We start from the raw sequence: 23,563 nt of genomic DNA on the forward strand, positions 1-23,563 counted from the left end.
TCATAAAAATCTTCAAGTGGTTTTCTATAAAACATCAATATATCAGATGTCTCTGTAGAAAGAAGAAAAACTGAGGAATGTGCTTGGAAGCTGAGTTATTGGTATCTGATATGTGTTGGCCCTATCATTCTCTGTACTCTCTGCAAATTGCTTTCAATAAGCTCTTGGCAAGTTCAATGGTACAAATGAAAAATTGCCACAGAATCAAGAGTTACAGCAAGAAATACTGTCCTCCAGTTTCATTGGGTGAAATTTTCACATCTATTTTCAGAGTGTCTGGCTCTGTTTGGAACCCAGCGTGTAGCTCTCCAGCTGCCTACCCAAATTTTTAGTACCGATTTTAAGTTGCTCTGAAAAAAAAAAATCAAGGGCATGATTTACTCCATTACTGTGGTGGTACAGGACCTGATACAGCTGGCAAGGCCGACTCCATTTAACCCCATTAGTTTGCCTAAAATTAATTCTCTTCATTAACATAGCACACAATTAGCCGGGTGTTTCCCACGCTCGGAGCACTGAGGAACACCACACTATCGAATGGCCTTTCGGGTAGATCGGGGGCCTCAGCAGGGATCGCCCAGCTAAGGCTGCACTTAGTCCCATTTTCTGCACTGAGAAGCTTGCCGGAACTCCTCAGTGCAGGGAGAGATCGGGAGGCCATTTTTAAATTATATCCCGATCTCTCGGCTCCCGACACAACCTCCCACGCCCCCCAAGCACCAACTCATGTATAAGGGGGTCCTCGGCCATCACCCACCCCATCGCCCTGCACCAGGTCCAATCCCCATCGCATGAAAAATGCCAGCTTGGCACCTTGGCAGCATCAGCCTAACTCTCTGGTAGTGGCCCTGCCAGCTGGCAATGCCACCTGGGCTCCTTGGCAGTGCCAAGTTTTGCCAGCAGTGCCAGGGTGCAACCCTGCCCAGAGGGCAAGCACCTGGGGGCCTCCGAAGTCCTGGGAGACCCCCATTAGTGCCATTCTGTCTGGTCCCCGTTTGTGGAGACCAGCACTGAATGACGCTCACCCAAGGTCTCCAAGAGAAGAGGGTTTTAGATCCCATGCCTTGGTTAGATCTCAGGAACACATATTAGGGCAAGACTAGCTGTCTCACTCTAATAAGCAAATTTACCAGAAAGTGATCCCACCCACAATAGGCGCACTGTTTTCCAGGCTGGATGTGGACCGAATGATATGATTCAGGGTGTAATTGCCTGAGGCTGCTACTTGCCAAGTGTATGGAACAGTTTAACTGGGACACTCGTTCTGAAGTGTTAATGAAGAGAATTTGTTTTAGGCAAACTAATGGAGTTAAAGGTTGACAGATTTTAAAGAAGGTAGCTGCAGAGATTGTGGATGTATTGATCGTCATTTTCCAAATATCTTTGGATTCTGGAACTGTGCCAAAGGATTGGAAAATTGCCAAGGTGGTGCCCTTGTTCAAAAAGGGAGAGAAGCAAAATACAGAAAACTACAGGCCAGTTAGGCTAACTTAAGTTGTTCGAAAAATATTAGAATCAATTATTAGGGAGAGAATAGCAGTGTATTTTGACAGTCATAATTTGATCAAGCAGAGTCAGCATGTTTTCATGAAGGGAAAATCCTGCCTGACAAATTTACTAGAGATCTTTGAGGAGGTATCAACCAGAGTAGATAGAGGTGAATCAGTCAATGTTGTATATTTGGATTTTCGGGCAGTAGGGTGGCGCAGTGGTTAGCACTGCTGCCTCACGGCACCGAGGTCCCAGGTTCGATCCCGGCTCTGGGTCACTGTCCGTGTGGAGTTTGCCCATTCTCCCCGTGTTTGCGTTGGTTTTGCCCCCACAACCCAAAGATGTGCAGGCTACGTGGTTTGTCCACGCTAAATTGCCCCTTAATTGGAAAAAATGAATTGGGGACTCTAAATTTATTTTAAAAATAACATAAATTTGGATTTTCAAAACGCATTTATAAGATGCCACAATAAAAGCTGCTATGCAAGATAGGAGCCCATGGTGTTGGGGGTAATATTCTGGCGAACTAACTGGAAGAAGCGAGTAGTGATAAGGGGGCCTTTCTCAGGTTGAAGGGCAATAACCAAAGACAGGGATCAGTGCCGGGACTTGTCGCTCTTCATAATATATATTGATGATGTGGAGGAAGGAACAGAGTGTACTGTGGCCAAATTTTCAGATCATACAAAGGTGGGAGGGAAGGCAGAATATAAGGAGAATATAAATAGTTTCCAGAGACATATTGATAGTCTAGGTAAGTGGGCAGAAAATTGGCAATAAAATTAAATGTGGGAAAATGTGTAATGGTTCATTTTGGAAGAAATGATGAGAAGGCGGGTAATTATTTAAATGAGAGAGACTGCAGAAAGCTGTAGCACAAAGGGACTTGAGGGGTCCTTGTTCATGGAACCCAGAAAGCTGGCGTACAGGTGTGGCAGGTAATAGGGAAGGCAAGTGGAATGCTGCCCTTTATTTCAAGGCTGGGATATAAAAGTAAAGCGGTGTTGCTGCGACTGCACAAGGTACTAATGAGGCCACATTTAGAATACTGTGTACAGTTTTGGTCCTCTTATTTAAGTAAATATATATTATCATTGGAGGCAGTACAGACGAGGTTTACTAGGATAATCCTGGATATGGAAGGAATGCCGTATGAGAAAAGATTAAACACGCTGGATCTGTACTCCTTGGAGTTCAGAAGAATGAGAGGTGATATGACTGAAACATATAAGATTCTTAGAGGGTTAGACAGGGTAAATGTTGGGAGGATGTTTCCACTCGGGGTTAGATAGGGTAAATGTTGGGAGGATGTTTCCACTTGGGGTTAGATAGGGTAAATGTTGGGAGGATGTTTCCACTTGGGGTTAGATAGGGTAAATGTTGGGAGGATGTCTCCACTCGGGGTTAGATAGGATAAATGTTGGGAGGATGTTTCCACTTGGGGTTAGATAGGGTAAATGTTGGGAGGATGTTTCCACTTGTGGGAGAGTGTAGGAGCAGAGGACATATTCACAGAATAAGTGGGTGCTCATTTAAGATGATTTGAGGAAGAATTTCTTCTCTCCGAGTGGTGAATCTTTGGAATTCTTTTCCCAGGACACATCAGCCGTGTCCTTGAACATTTTCAAGACTGAGATCGATAGGTTTTCATCAGTCGGACAATTAAGGCATACATATAAGGCAGGAAAGTGGACTTGGTGAGTGTTCGATCAGCTGGCAGAGCAGGCTCAAAGGACTGAATGGCCTAATCTGGTTCTTATTCCTTATGGTCTTATGGCTTAATAGGGCTTTGCAGGATCACCTGTGCTTTACCAAGTCTTATCCTGATCCAATGCCTGGGTCAATGCAATATGGTCCTGTTTGGGAGAAAATGATGCACAACTAAGTGGGGCTGATATTAAATGACCAAAGTTACTTAATTGTCCTGGAGCTGACAGGTTTCAATTGTCAGTTGCTCTCCTGAGCAGGGGGCAAATTCTCCTTCCCAAAGCCGTTTAACATTTGCCTGTCAGGGCACAATGACTGCTATTTTCACGAAGTGACGGGAATGGAAATCCACGGTAAGTTTGCGACTAATCAGGATATACCCAAAAAATGTAATTTCCATGTTTGTTATGACTTGGTGGATTTTACTTTTACTCACAGTATAGACAAAGGATAACCAGGTTGCCACACGGCAAGATACTTAACTGTCATAATATACACCAGTATATCATGGTGCAGACACACACACTGATGGACACACAACAAGATCAGTCACCACACACAACACCACAGCCAATCACCAGTTAGAGCACACTCACTATATAGACAGAGAGCATCAGAGTTCCCGCTCATTCGGGATGCAGCTTCTCAGAAGGACAGAGCTGACAGCACAGATCTTCACCATGTGCTGAGTGCATAGTCTGGTTAGGACAGGCATAGGTCTTTAGTTTAATCTAATATCGTGTTAACCCACAGTGAAAGTATGTTCAACAGTTTCTAACTTAATAAAATAGTGTTGTACTCTTTTAAGTGTTGGTGGCCTGTATGTGTTCCACGGATCCAGAGCAGCCAACACAACATGATACCAGGAGTTGAGGGATGTTAGAACTTCTTAGACCTACCTGCAAGTGATCTGCCTTCCACCAGCATACAGCCATCCTGCAAAATGGACAGCGTCCGCCCGCCGCCGCCGCTCCGCATCACCGGTAACCTAGGGGCCAACTGGAAGATATTCAAACAACGCTTCCAGCTCTACCTGGAAGCCACAGACCGGGAAGCTGCCTCAGACACCAGGAAGATCGCTCTCTTCCTATCCACAGCCGGGGAACATGCCATCCACATTTTCAATTCTCTCACCTTTGCTGATGGTGAAGATAAATCAAAATTCAAGACGGTCCTCCTCAAGTTTGACAGTCACTGCGACATCGAGGTGAGTGAAAGGTTCGAGTGCTACGTATTCCAACAGCGTTTGCAGGGTAAGGATGAACCTTTCCAGTCCTTTCTGACCCACCTCCGCATCCTTGCGCAGTCCTGTAATTACGGGCCCACCTCCGATCCATGATACGCGACCAGATCGTTTTCGGTGTTCAGTCGGACCCCCTACGCCAGCAGCTCCTCAATGTAAAGCAGCTCACCCTAGCGATTGCCATCGAGACCTGCGTGTGACACAAACACGCCATTAGTCAGTATTCCCACATCCAAGCGGCAAGGTCCCCATGAGGCAGAATGGGTTCAAGCAATCGATCAACGCCTGGGCCTCAGCCTGGATGAGAGCGGCCATTTCACGCGCTTTTCGCTGACTCCCGCGCTTGTGCGCACCGAACAAGGGGACGGCGACGTCGACGAACATCCTGCGCAGGCACGCACCACGTACGACCGCACCGCGCATTCGCGGTGGCGCAGCAAACATACTGACGCGACAACGTGCGGCAACTGTGGCTCCGCCAACTTAAAGCGGCAATGCCCTGCCAAATCCCGACGATGCCTGAGATGTGGCAAACTTGGCCACTATGCTGCTTTATGCAGATCAGCTCAGCCTGCCAACTCGTGTCGCTCCAGCCAGCCTCACAGGAATTTCCGGGCCATTCAACCCACGGTCACCGAGTCCGATTCGGACCTGATACCCGATATTGACACCGAGGACCCGAAGGCGTCTTTTCGAGTCGGTATCGTTACAAAAAACAGGGTGTCCCCGAAGCAAAGACACCAGCCGCTGTTGGTATACAGCATCGATCCAGACGATGAGTGGTGTGCCACCCTTGCGGTCAACCGGTCCCAAATACGATTCTGCCTGGACACTGGTGCCTCCGCCAATCTCATTGTGTCTGACCTCCAAATCTTCGTGTCAAACCAGCCATCCTGCCATCAGCCTGCCAGCTATTAGATTATAATGGCAATGCCATTGCTGCCAGCGGCTCGTGCCAACTTGAAGTGACGCACAGGTCACGCAAAGCCATCCTGCCCTTTGAAATTGTGGGCTCCTCGAAAGCCTCCCTGCTTGGCGCGCAGGCATGCAAGCTGTTGAACCGAGTTCAGAGAGTTCACTCTCTCTCTCCTGCTGATTCGTCTGCCTTTCAGGACACCGACTCCAGGGCGCAGCTCGACGCCATTAACTTTTTAAAAAATATATATATTTTATTGAAAATTTTTTCGATCAAAATTTTTTCCCTTTACAGATCAAACATAACAGTAAAGAAAATTTAACAATAAACAAATGGCTAATCAACATGGTAATCTAATTGTTTAACATAAACTAAAACTTCCACCCCCCCCCCCCCCCCCCCCCCCCCCCCTCCCCCCTGGGTTGCTGCTGCTGGTCATCTGTCTTCCCTCTAACATTCGGTAGTCGAGGAATGGCTGCCACCGCCTGGTGAACCCTTGAGCCGATCCTCTCAGCGCAAACTTTATCTGCTCCAGTTTTATGAACCCCGCCATATCGTTTACCCAGGCCTCCAGTCCGGGGGGTTTCGCCTCCTTCCACATCAGTAGAATCCTACGCCGGGCTACGAGGGACGCAAAGGCCACAACGTCGGCCTCTTTCGCCTCCTGCACTCCCGGCTCATCCGCAACTCCAAATAAAGCTAGCCCCCAGCCTGGTTTGACCCGGGCCTTCACCACCTTGGAAATCACACCCTTCACTCCCTTCCAATACCCCTCCAGTGCCGGGCACAATCAAAACATATGTGCGTGGTTTGCCGGGCTTCCGCCGCACCTCCCACACTTGTCCTCCACTCCAAAGAACCTGCTCAGTCTTTCTCCCGTTATGTGTGCTCTATGTAGCACCTTGAATTGAATCAGGCTCAGCCTGGCGCACGAGGAAGAGGAATTTACCCTGATTACGGCATCAGCCCACATACCCTCCTCTATCTCCTCCCCTAGCTCTTCTTCCCACTTTCCTTTTAATTCGCCCACCAACTCCTCCCCTCCTCCCTCATCTCTCGGTATATCTCTGACACCTTGCCCTCTCCGACCCACACCCCCAAAAGCACTCTGTCCTGAATCTCCTGTGCCGGGAGCAGCGGAAATTCCCTCACCTGTTGTCTTGTGAACGCCCTCACCTGCATATATCTAAGGAAGTTTCCCCGGGGCAACTTATACTTTTCCTCCAATGCTCCCAAGCTCGCAAACGTCCCATCTATAAATAAATCTCCCACCCTCCTAATTCCCAACTGGTGCCAGCTCTGAAATCCTCCATCCATTCTTCCTGGGGCAAACCTATGGTTGTTCCTGATTGGGGACTCCACCAGGGCACACCTCTCTGTCACCTCCATTGTCCCCAGATATTCAATGTTGCCGCCACCACCGGGTTCGTGGTAAACTTTTTTGGTGAGAGCGGTAGCGGCGCCGTCACCAGCGCCTCTAAGCTCGTCCCTTTACAGGACTTTCTCTCCAGTCTTTTCCACGCCACTCCCTCGCCCTCCATCATCCATTTACGAATCATCGCCACATTGGCGGCCCAATAGTAGTCGCCCAAATTCGGTAGCGCCAATCCTCCTCTGTCCCTGCTACGTTGTAGGAACCCCCTCCTTACCCTCGGGACTTTCCCTGCCCACACGAAGCTCGTGATGCTCCTGTCTATTTTTTAAAAAAAGGTCTAAGTGATTAGTATAGGGAGACATTGAAATACAAATAAGAACCTCGGGAGGACCATCATCTTAATTGCCTGCACTCTGCCCGCCAACGACAGAGGCTGCATGTCCCACCTCTTGAAGTCCTCCTCCATTTGTTCTACCAATCGTGTCAGATTAAGTCTGTGTGAGGTTCCCCAGCTCCTAGCGATCTGAATCCCCAGGTATCGGAAGTTTCTTTCCACTTTCCTTAGAGGCAGGCCTTCTATCTCTCTACTCTGGTCCCCTGGGTGTATCACGAATAGTTCACTCTTCCCCATGTTAAGCCTATATCCCGAGAAATCTCCGAACTCCCTCAACATCTGCATAACCTCTATCATCCCCTCCGCTGGGTCCGACACATACAACAGTAGGTCATCCGCGTATAGCGATACTCAGTGTTCTTCTCCCCCTCTAATCACCCCTCTCCATTTCCTGGAGTCTCTCAACGCCATGGCCAGAGGTTCAATTGCCAACGCGAACAACAGTGGAGATAGCGGGCATCCCTGTCTTGTTCCCCTATATAATCGGAAATACTCCGATCTTTGCCGACCCGTGACTACACTTGCCATTGGGGCCCCATAAAGAAGTTTGACCCAGCTAATAAACCCGTTCCCGAACCCAAACCTCCTTAACACCTCCCATAAATACTCCCACTCCACCCTATCAAATGCCGTCTCTGCATCCATTGCCGCCATTATCTCTGCCTCCCCCTCCACTGGGGGCATCATTATCACCCCTAATAGTCGTCGCACGTTGACATTCAGTTGTCTCCCCTTTACGAAACCTGTCTGGTCTTCGTGCACCACCCCTGGGACACAGTCCTCTATCCTCGATGCCAGTACCTTTGCCAGCAATTTGGCGTCCACATTCAATAATGAAATAGGTCTATAGGACCCGCACTGCAACGGATCTTTATCCCTCTTCAGAATTAGCGATATCGTCGCCTCCGACATTGTCGGGGGTAAAGTCCCTCCTTCCCTGGCCTCATTGAACGTCCTCACCAACAACGGGGCCAACAAGTCCACGTATTTTCTATAAAATTCCACTGGGAACCCGTCTGGTCCCGGAGCCTTCCCTGCTTGCATGTTCCCCAGCCCCTTAATAACCTCGTCCACCCCAATCGGTGCCCCCAGGCCTTCCACCTCCTGCTCCTCCACCCTCGGGAACCTTAATTGATCCAGGAACTGCCGCATCCCCTCCTCTCCCTCTGGGGGTTGGGACCTATACAGTCCCTCATAAAAGGTCTTGAACACCTCGTTTATCTTCCCTGCTCTTCGCACCGTGGCTCCCTTTTCATCTCTAATTCCCCCTATCTCCCTTGCTGCTGTCCTCTTTCGCAATTGATGAGCCAGCAGGCGACTAGCCTTTTCCCCATATTCAGACCTCCTCCCCTGTGCATTCCTCCACAGCACCTCCGCCTTTCTGGTGGTCAGAAGGTCAAACTCCGTCTGGAGGCGTCTCCTCTCCCTGTACAGTCCCTCCTCCGGGGTCTCTGCAAATTCCCTGTCCACCTTTAAAATCTCCCCCAGTAATCTTTCCCTTTCCTTGGCCTCTGTTTTCCTTTTGTGGGCCCCAATGGAGATCAGCTCTCCTCTGACCACCGCTTTTAGTGCTTCCCATACCACTCCCACACGGACCTCCCCGTCGTCATTGACCTCCAGGTATGTCTCAATACATCCCCGCACTCTTCCACACACTCCCTCGTCCGCCATCAATCCCACATCTAATCGCCAGAGTGCTCTCTGCTCCCTTTCCTCTCCTAGTTCCAGGTCCACCCAGTGTGGGGCATGGTCCGAAACCGCTATTGGCTGAATACTCAGCTTCTTCCACCCTTGAGATCAACGACCTTCCCAGAACAAAAAAATCTATCCGGGAGTACACTTTATGGACATGGGAGAAGAAGGAGAACTCCCTGGCCCTCGGTCTAAGAAATCGCCATGGATCCACTCCCCCCATTTGGTCCATAAACCCCTTGAGCACCTTGGCCGCTGCCGGCCTTCTTCCGGTCTTTGATCTGGATCTATCTAGCCCTGGGTCCAGCATGGTATTGAAGTCCCCTCCCAATATCAAGTTTCCTACCTCCAGGTCCGGTATACGACCCAACATCCGTCTCATAAATCCGGCATCGTCCCAATTCGGGGCATATACATTAACCAACACGACCTCCATTCCCTCCAGCCTGCCACTCACCATTACATATCTACCTCCGCTATCTGTTACGATGTTCTTTGCTTCAAATGCTACCCGTTTCCCCACCAATATGGCCACCCCTCTATTCTTTGCATCTAGTCCTGAGTGGAAAACCTGTCCCACCCATCCTTTCCTTAACCTAACTTGGTCCGCCACCTTCAGGTGCGTCTCTTGGAGCATAGCCACGTCTGCCCTTAGTCCTTTCAAGTGCGCAAGCACTCGGGCCCTTTTAATCGGTCCGTTCAGGCCTCTCACGTTCCACGTGATCAGCCTCACTAGGGGGCTACCTGCCCCCCTCCCGTGTCGACTAGCCATCACCTTCTCTAGGCCAGTCCCATATCCCGCCTCCGCGCTCCCACTCGCTCCGCAGGCGTCGCATTCCATCCCCGTCCACCCACTCTTTAGCCATTTCCTTTTTGATTTCCGCAGTAGCAACCCAGTTGTGTCCCCCCCCCGCCCCCGCTAGATCCCTTTCTAGCGTGATTGCTCCCCCCATATTACTTCCGCAAGTCAGCTGACTTCAACTGACCCCGGCTACTCCTGCTCACTCCTTGACCCCCCCCGTGTGGGGAACTCCCATCCGCCTTGCGCCTGTCTTCCCGCCATAATCTTTCTGGCGCGGGAACATCCCTTTATCTGACCCGCCTCTTGTGGCGCAGCTCCCTTTCCTCTCCCCCTCCCATTCCTCATTCTCCGCCTATGTCCCTTCTTTCCCCCCTCACCGGCGCCCACATTTCCTCGTGTCTCCCCCCATCCCAATTTACTTCTCTATTTACATCAACCATAACAATAACAATAACATTCCCTACAGTATCAGTCCCTCAGTTCCGATCCAATTTCTCCTCTTTAATAAAGGTCCATGCTTCTTCCGCCGTATCGAAATAATGGTGTCTCTCCTGGTACGTGACCCATAGTCGTGCCGGCTGCAGCATCCCGAACTTCACCTTCTTTTTGTGTAACACCTCCTTGGCTCGGTTAAAACTCGCCCTCCTTCTCGCCACCTCCGCACTCCAATCCTGGTACACCCGTACCACTGCATTCTCCCATCTGCTACTCCACACCTTCTTAGCCCATCTCAGGACCTCTTCTCTATCTTTAAGGCGGTGAAATCGCACGATTGTCGCCCTGGGTGGTTCTCCCGCTTTTGGTCTTCTCGCCGGGATCCGATGTGCCCACTCCACCTCCAAGGGGCCAGTAGGGGCCTCAGCTCCCATCAATGAGCTTAGCATCGTACTTACATAAGCTCCACAGTCCGCTCCTTCCACTCCCTCAGGGAGACCCAGTATCCGAAGGTTCTTCCTTCACGGGCCTGTTTTCTAGGGCCTCAATCCTTTCAATGCACTTTTTATGGAGTGCCTCGTGCGTCTGTGTTTTGACCGCCAGGCCCAGGATCTCGTCCTCATTATCCGTCACCTTCTGCTCCACCACGCGGAGCTCTGTCTCCTGGGTCCTTTGTGCCTCCTTGAGCCCCTCAATTGCCTGTAGCATCGGGGTCAGCACCTCCCTCTTTAGTAGCTCCACACACCGTCTCAGAAATTCGTCTTGCTCGGGCCCCCATGTCGCCTGGGCTTTCTCCGCCACCATCTTGTGTCTTCTCCCTTTCTGTCCCTTTCGTCGACGATTCCTCGCGCTGCAGCCGCCGCCGACGATATTTTCCTCTTTCGTTGGGGGGGGGGGGGAACTCCCTATTCACTCACCCCACACCGGGTTGCGTCGCCCAAAAATTTCCCGTTGGGGCTCTTAAAAGAGCCCGAAGGTCCGTTGGAGCTGGAGCCGCCGAAACGTGCGGCTTAGCTGGGCATCGCCGCAACCGGAAGCCCTCGACGCCATTAACAACCAGTACCATGACGTCTTCGAGGGCATGGGCATGCTCCCGTACACCTACTAGATTCTATTAAAATCGAATGCCACGCCTGTGGTGCACGCACCTCGCAGGGTGCCAGCACCCCTTAAGGACCGCCTCGAGCAGCAGCTGCAGGACCTCCAGAACCAAGGAGTGATTTCCAAAGTCACGGAACCGACCGACTGGGTCAGTTCCATGGTATGTGTAAAAACGCCTTCTGGCGAATTGAGAATTTCCATTGATCCCAAGGATCTGAATTGCAAGATCATGAGGGAGCATTATCCAATTCCCAAGCGCGAAGAGCTCACATGTGAGATGGCTCGCGCCAAGCTCTTTACCAAACTCGACGCCTCAAAAGAATTCTAGCAAATCAAGCTCGATAAATCCAGCAGGAAACTCTGCACATTTAGCACTCCCTTTGGCAGATATTGTTACACAGGATGCCGTTTGGGATCATCTCTGCATCAGAAGTGTTCCATAGGATTATGGAACAAATGATGGAAGGCATTGAAGTCGTTCGCGTCTATGTCGATGACATATTCATTTGGTCCACCACCCCGCAGGAGCATGTTAGTCGCCTCCAGCTCGTATTCAGACGTATACATGAGCATGGCCTCCGCCTCAACAGGGCCAAATGCTCTTTTGGTCAGACGGAACTCAAGTTCCTCGGGGACCACATCTCCCAATTGGGTGTGCAGCCGGATGCGGACAAGGTAGCTGCCATCACAGCTATGAAAACACCAGAGGACAAGAAGGCGGTCCTCCGATTTCTGGGCATGGTCAATTTTTTAGGGAAATTCATCCCTAACCTTGCCTCTCATACCACGGCTCTCAGGAATCTGGTCAGGAAGACGACAGGCTTCCAATGGCTCCCTGCCCACGAGCGCGAATGGAGAGAACTCAAAACAAAACTGACCACGGCGCCGGTCTTAGCTTTCTTTGATCCAGCAAAGGAGACCAAAATTTTGACCGATGCCAGCCAATCCGGCATTGGGGCAGTGCTCCTTCAACATGACGAGGCCTCATCATGGGCCCCCGTTGCATATGCGTCATGTGCGATGACCCTCATGGAGCAGCGCTACGCGCAGATAGAAAAGGAGTGCCTGGGCCCTCTGACCGGTGTGGTTAAGTTTCACGATTATGTCTACAGACTTCCTCAATTCACCGTCGAGACCGATCATCGCCCACTGGTCAATATAATACAGAAAGACTTGAACGACATGACGCCTCGTCTCCAGCGTATTCTTCTCAAGCTCCGGCGATACGACTTCCAGCTGGTGTACACCCCAGGCAAAGACTTCATCATTGCTGACGCTCTCTCCAGGTCAGTCAACACTCCATGTGACCCAGCGGGATTTGTCTGCCAGATTGATGCCCAATTGGCATTCGCGGCCTCCAATCTACCTGCTTTGGATGAACACCTCATTCTAATTCGCCGCAAGACGGCGGCTGACCCTTTGCTACAGCGTGTCATGCGCCACCTAACAGACGTGTGGCTCAAGGGCCAATGCCCTCAATTCTATAATGTCAGAGATGATCTGGCGGTAGTAGATGGGGTTCTTCTAAAACTGGACCGCATTGTCATCCCGCATAGCATGTGCCAGCTTGTCCTGAAACAACTACACAAGGGCCATCTTGGCGTGGAAACGTGCCGCCGACGGGCCCGAGAGGCAGTGTACTGGCCCGGCATTAACGAGGACATAGCGAACACAGTGCTCAGCTGCCCCACTTGTCAGCGCTTCCAGCCGGCCCAACCACGTGAGACCCTGCAGCCCCATAAGTTGGTCACGTCACCATGGACCAAGGTGGGCATCGACCTGTTCCACGCGCTGGTTAGAGACTATGTCCTGATTGTGGACTACTTTTCGAATTACCCGGAGGTGATACGATTGCACGACCTCACCTCGTCTGCAGTCATTCGTGCATGTAAAGAAGCCTATGCTCGACACGGCATCCCGCTCCCGGTTATGTTGGACAATGGCCCCTGCTTCGCCAGCCAAGAATGGTCCAACTTTGCCAGGCGGTACAATTTTGCCCATGTGACGTCCAGTCCCCTGTACCCCCAATCCAACGGCAAAGCGGAGAAGGGAGTACATGTCGTCAAACGGCTCCTATACAAGGCTGCCGATGCTGGGTCCGATTTCTACCTCACCTTGCTGGCCTATCGCTCCGCCCCACTGTCCACTGGCCTGTTACCAGTCCAGTTACTCATGAGTCGCACCCTGAGGACGACGGTGCCGTCCATCCCTGTCCCAGACCTCGACCACATTCCGGTCCTTCGCCGGATGCAGCTGTCTCGTGCACAGCACAAGGCGGCTCATGACTCCCGTGCAGCTGGTCTCCCGGCTCTGGCTCCAGATGACAACGTCCGCGTCCATCTTCCGGATGGTGGCTGGTCTGCAACCACTGTGGTCCTTCGGCAGGTGGCCCCCCGCTCGTTTCTGGTTCGTCTACCGGATGGCTCCATTCTGCGCCGCAATCGACGTGCCCTTCGTCTCATTCCACGCTCGCCACGTGATCCTCCAGTGTCGCCTCGCCCTCCTGCTGACCCTGCCACGGACTATGCAGAGTTCCCTGCCACTCTGCCTCCCACTGACTTTGACGCAGTCCAGCCCGCTCCTGAACCGGCGGCTCTCGACCCACCCTTGAGGCGGTCAACCAGAATTCGTCGCCCACCTCAGAGACTAAATTTCTGAACTTTTCGAACTTATGGACTCTCTGAATTGTTTTGTTGCTTTGTTTGATCGTTTCCCTGGTTTGTATATAGTGTTGATCTCGTTACTCTTGTTACATACTGCTTCTCTGCACCAGGCACCTTCCCATGTAAGTAGCTTAGTTCTCATGTACGTAGTCCTGTAAATATGTCTTCGCACCCCACACGTAGTTAGGAACATTCTCACCGCACATTATTTATTGCCACACACATACATTTCTTTATAAAAGGGGGATGTCATAATATACACCAGTATATCATGGTGCAGACACACACACTGATGGACACACAGCAAGACCAATCAACACACACAACACCACAGCCAATCACCAGTTAGAGCACACTCACTATATCGACAGAGGGTATCAGAGTTCCCACTCATTCGGGATGCAGCTTCTCAGAAGGACAGAGCTTACAGCTTACAGCACAGATCTTCACCATGTGCTGAGTGCATAGACTGGTTAGGACAGGCATAGGTCTTTGGTTTAATCTAACATCGTGTTAACCCACAGTGAAAGTATGTTCAACAGTTTCTAACTTAATAAAATAGTGTTGTACTCTTTTAAGTGTTGGTGGCCTGTATGTGTTCCACGGATCAAGAGCACCCAACACATTAACCAGTTGTCAGAGTTTATTGCAGAGATGTTGCTCACCACATAGAACATAGAAAATACAGCACAGAACAGGCCCTTCGGCCCACGATGTTGTGCCGACCTTAAATAGAAGAAGAGGGAAAAATCTCCCAAATGTCTCTGATGATGTCACCATGTGACATACTATAGAGAGGCATTGGGTACGATACATAACATCCCTCCCCCTTTACTCCTTTAATGGGACTACAAATACTAACAAAGATTAACGTAAACTTTTACTCATGGTGAACAGTGATGATATGAGGCTGTTTAGCACACTGGGCTAAATCGCTGGCTTTGAAAGCAGACCAAGGCTGGCTCAGTAGCACGGGTTCAATTCCCGTACCAGCCTCCCCGAACATGCGCCGGAATATGGTGACTAGGGGCTTTTCACAGTAACTTCATTGAAGCCTACTTGTGACAATAAGCGATTTTCATTTCATTTAACCAAGTATTATCATTATGCAATTTTATACATATATTAGTTCGAGACACTTTCAGGTGGAAGCCAGTTCTGCTAAGGCAGAATCCGTTATTCAGGAGCCTTTGTTTTCTCACTCTCGGTAGTTTGTTCCACGCTTGGATCAGGCACATCATCGAAGAAAGTTGGTTCTTCTTCAGCTTCTACAGATGTTGTTGGCTCAATTGTTGGAGAATCGGAATTCTACTCAGTCATGATCATAGCTCCAAACTTTGAGTGTCAGATGCTGGCCTTTTTCTGATACTCTGTAAACTCTCTTTTCGAGGTGAGGACCTGACTGGTGTGTCTCCTCAAAGCTCTCTTGTTATTGGTTTGCACCGCATAAGAAACAGCCCCACCTCCTGTGCAAGTTCTCAAGATTATATCTGGGGCGAGATTCTCCGACCCCCCGCCGGGTCGGAGAATCGCCGGGGGCTGGCGTGAATCCCGCCCCCGCCGGTTGCTGAATTCTCTGGCACCGGATATTCGGCGGGGGCGGGAATCGCGCCGCGCCGGTTGGCGGGGCCCCCCCGCGATTCTCCGGCCCGGATGGGCCCAAGTCCCGCTGCTAGAATGCCTGTCCCGCTGGCGTAGATTAAACCACCTACCTTACCGGCGGGACAAGGCGGCACGGGCGGGCTCCAGGGTCCTGGGGGGGGGGCGTGGGGCGATCTGGCCCCGGGGGGTGCCCCCACGGTGGCCTGGCCCACGATCGGGGCCCACCGATCCGCGGGCGGGCCTGTGCCGTGGGGGCACTCTTTTCCTTCCGTCTTCACCACGGTCTCCACCATGGCAGAGGCGGAAGAGACTCCCTCCACAGCGCATGTGCGGGAATGCCGTGAGCGGCCGCTAACGCTCCCACGCATGCGCCGCCCGGTGATGTCATTTCCGCGCCAGCTGGCGGGGCACCAAAGGCCTTTTCCGCCAGCTGGCGGGGCGGAAATTCGTCCGGCGTGGGCCTAGCCCCTTAAGGTTGGGGCTCGGTCCCCCAAGATGCGGAGGATTCCGCACCTTTGGGGCGGCGCGATGTCCGACTGATTTGCGCCATTTTGGGCGCCGGTCGGCGGACATCGCGCCGATACCGGAGAATTTCGCCCCAGATGTTTATTGTTGATATAGTTTTTCAAAGATAAGGGATATAAGCCACCAGTTTCCCGGCACTCGTAGCACCGAGAAACACATGGTTATTCAACACTACTCATGTTGAATAAGGGACCTAAATGGGGAACGCGCGGCCAAGGCTGCACGATCTCTGCTCGCCGGAACTCACCACTGCAGCAAGAGTTTGTAACGTCACTTTTAAATGGCGTCCCGATCTCCGAGACCCACAGAAAAAATCCCCAACCTCCCCCCAGCCCAAACGCAATCCAAAGATGTGCAGGGTAGGTGGATTGGCCACGCTAAATTAACCTTTAATTGGAAAAAATGAATTGGGTACTCCAAATTTATATTAAAAAATAAATCAATCAAATTCCCATTTAGTTTTGGATAGACCCAAAATCTCAGTGCATCACCTTTCATTGGATTGGATTGGATTGGACTGGATTTGTTTATTGTCACGTGTACCGAGGTACAGTGAAAAGTATTTTTCTGCGAGCCTCTCAACAGATCATTAAGTACATGAGAAGAAAAGGGAATAAAAGAAAATACATAATAGGGCAACACAACAATGTAACTACATAAGCACTGGCATCGGGTGAAGCATACAGGGTGTAGTGTTAATGAAATCAGTCCATAAGAGGGTCATTTAGGAGTCTGGTGATAGTGGGGAAGAAGCTGTTTTTGAGTCTGTTCGTGCGTGTTCTCAGACTTCTGTATCTCCTGCCCGATGGAAGAAGTTGGAAGAATGAGTAAGCCGGGTGGGAGGGATCTTTGATTATACTGCCCGCTTTCCCCAGGCAGCGGGAGGTGTAGTTCTTTGATCTCTGTAGATATTGTGTCTGCCTGGGAATTTTCATTGTCCTCAGTCATTCTGTAGACTCTTTTTTGGATTTGGGTGCGATCTTGTGTTTTACCCATCTTTGAGGCTTGAGAATTTTGTCTGAGCCACCATGCCTTTGTTATGTGATCTTTCTTGCCATAATTATGACATTTGTTTTCTTGACACCAACATTCTTGTGGAGAATGACCACCCAGGACAATTTTGGCATGCTTGGATGTTGAGAGATCTTTTTTTAGTATTCATTTGTTGCCAGCTCCAATTTAGGAGGCTTCTTTTGCTGCCAATTCCATAGATGCTGCTATTTCAACAGCAAGTTTTAGTGTTTCATAGATTTTTGTCATCAATCGTCTCTGGATTGTCTCATTTCTCAATCCAAACACAAGTCTGTCTCACAGCGTGTCCTCAAGGGTCGGTCCAAACTAACAATTCTGTGCTAGTTTCCATATGCTGCTACAAATGGTGGAATATTTTCACCCTCTTCTTGACTACATTGATAAAATCTGAATTCCTCTGCTAAAATTAGTGGTTTGGGCGAGAAGTGTTCTTCAAGGGTCTTAGTTAATTCCTCATAAATATTGTAGTATGCTTTGCAAAATGGACAAGAGTTTGTAATAGCGTGAAGGTTTTCCATCCTATTATACTCAAGAAATTTGCTACTTTAATTTTAACTGGTATCCTGTTTGCAGCAAGGTGGTACTGGAATCGCTCTTCATAGGAACTCCACGGTTCCGTATTCTTCTAAAATGGTCCCATACCTCCACTTTTTCCTGGCATCACAGTTACCTGTTCTTAAGTTGTAACACTTCCTTTAACAATCAACCCCCTTATTTCCTGGTTTTCTCTTTTGTAGGAGTTTTTTTTTCCTGAGCCTCCCGACTGAGCAAATCGACTAGCACAATAGTTGACTCTCTGGCTGAAAATAGTTTCTTTGTTTCCAAGCCTCCAAGTCTCCGAGTGCTGCCGGCTCGTGGTCACATAGGAATAATTTAAGCATGGTCCTCAGTTCTTTCTATCAAATCTAAAATTAACATGCACTCTTAGCAAGGCTAAAAACCCTGGGTGGGATTCTCCATCCCGCCGCACCAGTGGCGTGCCCACCCCAGCAGCAGGATGCTCCACCCCGCCAGCCAGCTAATGGGGCTTCCCATTATGGCCACCCTCACGCCATCGGGAAATCCCGGTATGGGTGTGCTGCTGGCGCAATGGAGATTCCCGCCAGTAGAGGATTCAGCCTCCTGTTCCCGATGGCCAATTTTACTGCACATTTATGGATGGGTGGCACATTGGCATATGGCCGCCTCACAGCTCCAGGGACCCGGGTTCAATTCCGGCCTCAGGTAACTGTCTGTGTGGCGTTTGCACTTTTCCCCCACGTCTGAGTGGGATTCCTCCGGGTGCTCCGGTTTCCTCCCACAGTTCAAAGATGTGCAGGTTAGGTAGATTGGCCATGCTAAAGTGCCCCTTAGTGTCCAAGAAGTTGGGTGGAGTTACTGGGTTATGGGGATAGGGTGGAGGTGTGTGCTTGAGTAGGATGCTCTTTCCAAGAGCTGGTGCAGACTTGATGGGCCAAATGGCCTCCTTCTGCACTATAAATTCCATGACTTAATGGATGGTGGGGTGGTCTCCTGAAAATCGATATCTGCCTCGAAGTCCAGGTCTGGCTGCTTTTTTCCCCAGACTATTTCACTGGAAAACCATCCTTGTCGCCAGCTTTGTTTTTAATAGTTATGATTTTGGGGGGTTTTACATTTACTCACATTACAGACAAAGTATAACCAGGTTAGTACACTGTACGTTACTTAACCAGTTGTCAGAGTTTCGTGCAGAGGTGTTGCTTGCTCACAGCCAAAGATGGAAGAGAGGGAAAATGCCCTAAATGCATCATAATCATGTGATATACCATGCAGAAGGTATTGGTTACAATACTTAACAATATTGGTTTACTTTTCTTGTGGGGCCCAGAGGAGAAAGTGAAACTGACAAGCTGGGAAGACTTTGAGCCATTGCACTGAAGAGCTCTAACCATGACCATTTTGAGATGACCACTCACCTTAAGCTGCACTTCCCTGCTGTCAGCCTTCAACATGGCACGGGAGCAGCTTATGCTGAGAGCCACGCCACTGCCAACAGATCAGTCCAAAGATGTGCAGGTTAGTTGGATTGGCCATGATAAATTGCTCCTTTGTCTCCATAGATGTGCATGTTAGGTGGGGTTATGGGGGTAGGGTGGGGGATTGGGCCTAGGTGGGATACTCTTTCAGAGGGTCAGTACAAACTCGGTGGGCCAAATGGCCTCTTTCTGCACTGTAGTGTTTCTATGTTCATATATTCTATGTGAGAGGGCGAAGACTGAGGGTGAGTATGCTCAGATGAGGATGCGAGGTTCCTGGAGAGAGGGGAGTGAGTGGAACTGCAAGATGCGTCGACGAGGCATGCTGTGCAGGAGAATGGTTAGCAGGTCTGAGCGTGTATCTTGGTACCTGAAAGTGTTACATCACTCACTTGGCATGTCCTCCGCATGTTCTGGAGCCTCTTGGGGCATTGTCTGCTAGGGATGACATTTCAGCAGCTGACTTCCTTGGCCACTTACACCCACACTTCTTTGCTTGGAGAGGTTGTCCTCCAACTCCCATCCATTGGAAGGTCATCACATTGCAGCCGCTCAGATCCCACAACAGGATTCACAGGTAAGTCTGAGAGACGTGGGGAGCAGCCTTTCTGGCATTGTTAGATTTCTCTCTTTCTCCTGCTGTTTGCTCACAACTTAGAACATAGAACATAGAAAATACAGCACAGAACAGGCCCTTCGGCCCACGATGTTGTGCCGAACCTTTGTCCTAGATTAATCATAGATTATCATTGAATTTACAGTGCAGAAGGAGGCCATTCGGCCCCTTGAGTCTGCACCAGCTCTTGGAAAGAGCACCCTACCCAAACTCAACACCTCCACCCAACACCAAGAGCAATTTGGACATTAAGGGCAATTTATCATTGGCCAATTCACCTAACCCGCACATCTTTGGACTGTGGGAGGAAACCGGAGCACCCGGAGGAAACCCACGCAGACACGGGGAGGACGTGCAGACTCCGCACAGACAATGACCCAAGCTGGAATCGAACCTGGGACCATGGATTTGTGAAGCAATTGTGCTATCCACAATGCTACCGTGCTGCACAACTTGGAAGAGACATTGAAATCAATTTCATAACCTGCAGTAGTGAGATTCAAACTCATGGCCTCTGAGTTACTTGTCCCCAAACCTAATTTCTGTGAGAGCTTCCTTTGGGTCTCTTGCAGTTATTTATTTTTAGAAAGAAAACTGTTTCCTTTTGGGGAAAGGAACTGAATTGGTTAAACACTGTAATTTTGCGTGGTTTTCTGCATTGTCAAAACCACAGCAAGAGGTGTGTGGAATCTCTTCACAATATCTCTTTCCAAAATTAAAAGTTTAGTGAGAAGTGCCAGCGAAGAACAGGACCCGCTGTCAAAGTTAATGGCTATGGGGATCCTTTTGTTTCTTCCAGATTATTTCAGTCAATTTAAAAAGAATTTCCTTTTATCTGAACAGTGAGTGCTGCTGATGTTATCAGGGAAACTGGCCTGAAGCATTTGCTGGGTCAGATCTGTACTGAGTGTGAGGGAGTACTTTTAATGTTTCCAGCACCGATCCCAGTATTTAACATGGGGATGATACAGGCATTGTCATTTTGAGTATTCCTGCGAACTCAGCTTCCTCGCGCCATCAGACCCGGTGACTCCTCCCAGCCATCAATGATGCTATCTCAGTACTCATTATGAAATACATTGACAGGGAGGAACCGTCTTCTTTTCTCTGAATGTCTCATTCGGTTTAATGGGGGCTGCAATATTAGTGGCCAGCCTGGATCCGCATCTGAGCCACCCAACTACAGGAAAATAGATTAGTAGTAAAGTATGCAATTCACCTCTTAGATGTTTTGTCAGAGTGCCAGGCATTCTCAGACAGGTCCAGAAGGTGTTCCCTCCCCTTGAAGTGATTGGAGCGGTTCCAGGAGCCTCCTGCCTATCAATAGTCACACCTGAACATCCATGATAGGATAGAAAACCTGAAGAAGCAAGGTCGACGTGAAGCACTAAAAAGCAATATCGATCCAATAATAAGATGTCTGGTTGTTACTTTATTTTTCAGAAAAACATTGTTCCGTACTGTAAACAAAACGTCCCTCACTCCCAGGCTCCGTCTCCATCATAGAACAAACGTTCCAAATAATTTACCACACCTTTACTTCTTGAAACCTCAGGGGTATTGGCACCAGTTGAAAAAAGGCTTTGCGAGAATCCCTCCGCAGTACCGTTTCCCCCCACAAATTGCCTATTTTACCAACTTTTATCCTGAGCAGTCCCAAAGCAAAAGTCAGCACTTGACGATGTTTTTGTAAATTGTGCTCACCCTTTGCCGGCCCTTTTGGTGTGGTCCATTCTGCCAGCAGATATCAGTCTCTCTAATCTTATCTGAATTGGCAGAGACTCTGACTGTAATCCTTCAAATCTCCCTGTATCCGCAGCACATTGCTGCTTTGTGACACACGCCTGCCACAGGAATGTGCAGGTTAAATTGCCCTAAAAAGGGGAATGTAAACATTTTTCAGCCCACCAGCTGCCTGGTGCCTTGAGAAGCGATTGCAGGATAAATAGCAGCCGTACCACTGCCATTTGAAATTTGCATGGAGGTATAGTCCGTCGCATAATTCTGCTGTAAAGGTGGCCCAATCCAAATTGAGGCACAAAATGTCAGACCCCAAGGAGTTAGAGTTGTATCGTTCTAACTGCAAGCTGGGCTCAGTAAAACTGTAACCAGGGCAAAGGAAATCTTTCAAAAACATTCTAATTTGACAAACACTTGGAGGCCAGTGAGCGAACTCTCAGCATTTTCATCTTGTGTCTATTTGCAAAGCTGTTTTACTTGACCAGACAGTGGCACCATACCAACACTTCCATCCACTTCATATCCAGCCAGGCAAATATTGCACTCAAGCTGGTAGCTATAACATGTAAATGTTCAGGTATTGTGAAAAAATGCTTGCTGATTTCTCTCCTAAATATCCCCGGTCCAATATTGCGATTATGCTCCCTCATCTTGACTCCCCATCAAGATGGAATAGTTTCTCTTGTGTCCACCTTAACTAGTTTTTGTATTTTACAGGATTTTTAAGTCTCCACAGGTGAGTAATCCAGATTTGTAATGAGTCCACAAGATTTTTCTGGAGAAAGTTTGGTTTGGTTGAAGTCATGCCATTGTTCTAATTATTAAACAGATTTGAGCCCTTATTTCTTTTTTAAATTTAGAGTACCCAATTCATTTTTTCGAATTGAGGGGCAATTTAGCGTTGCCAATCCACCTACCTTGCACATCGTTTGGGTTATGGGGGCGAAACCCACGCAAATACGAGGAGACTGTGCAAACTCCACACGGACAGTGACCCAGCGACGGGATCGAACCTGGGACCTCGGCGTCGTGAGGCAGCCGTGCTAACCACTGCACCACCGTGCTGCCGGGCCCTTATTTAAAAGGTAGTAAAAATGATTTGTTTCCTTTTAAAAATGTTCAGTCTGCAATTTGTTCAGTCTGGCAAATAGTTCAAGTACCAAGATAATTCTACAAGTTAAAATTGCGGAAGTTAGGAGCATGAAAAGGTAAAAAGGGGGATCACTGAGTGCTTCATGATTAATGGGATACAAGTTGAGCATCCCTTATTTGAAATTCCGAAAACTGAAAAATTTGAAATCCGCACTTTTTTTTATCACCGAAGTGAAGACGTGCACCATACATACGCAGTTCCCAACATGCAACACACATGCGCAGTTCCCAGCTGTGCACCACACATGTGCAGTTCCCAATGTTCCACACATACGCAGTTCCCAACATGCACGGCGTATGCGCAGTTCCCAACTGTGCACCACGCATGCGCAGTTCCCAATGTTCCGCACATACGCAGTTCCCAACATGCACCACACATGCGCAGTTCCCAATGTTCCGCACATACGCAGTTCCCAACATGCACCACGTATGCGCAGTTCCCAACTGTGCAGCACACATGCGCAGTTCCCAATGTTCCGCACATACGCAGTTCCCAACATGCACCACACTACGAAGTTCCCAACGTGCACCACACATACGCAGTTCCCAATGTTCCGCACATACGCAGTTCCCAATGTGCATCACACATACGCAGTTCTCAACATGCACCACACAAAAGCAGTTCCCAACATGTGCAATATATTCCAAAATCCGAAAATTTGCAAAATCCGATCCACACCCGGCCCCAAGCATTTCGGATAAGAGATTTTCAACCTGTATTACCACGTAAGATCTTTGAAGCAAATATTATAAATGTTTTCAAGCGATACTGGATGTTTTTTGAAGGTTAAAAGCTCAGAGAGATATGGTGAGAAGGTAGGTTGTTGGCAATAGGCTGTCAAATGTTAGCTGCCCTTATAACTTGTTTTTTATTCTTTATGGGGGCTTTGCTGGCAAGGCCAGCATTTCTTGTTCATCCCTAATTACCCTTCAGAAAGTAGTGGTGAGCTTCCTTCTTAAATTGCAGCAGCCCTTCTGGTGCAGGCATTCCCACAGTGCTGTTAAAAAGGGAGCTGAGACTTCCGGGTGCGGAAATGGAGGAGGACTTCAAGAGATGGGACATGGTATCCCTGTCACTGG

The sequence above is a fragment of the Scyliorhinus torazame genome, chromosome 1, assembly GCF_047496885.1.
Source record: "Scyliorhinus torazame isolate Kashiwa2021f chromosome 1, sScyTor2.1, whole genome shotgun sequence".
Lineage (NCBI taxonomy): Eukaryota > Metazoa > Chordata > Chondrichthyes > Carcharhiniformes > Scyliorhinidae > Scyliorhinus > Scyliorhinus torazame.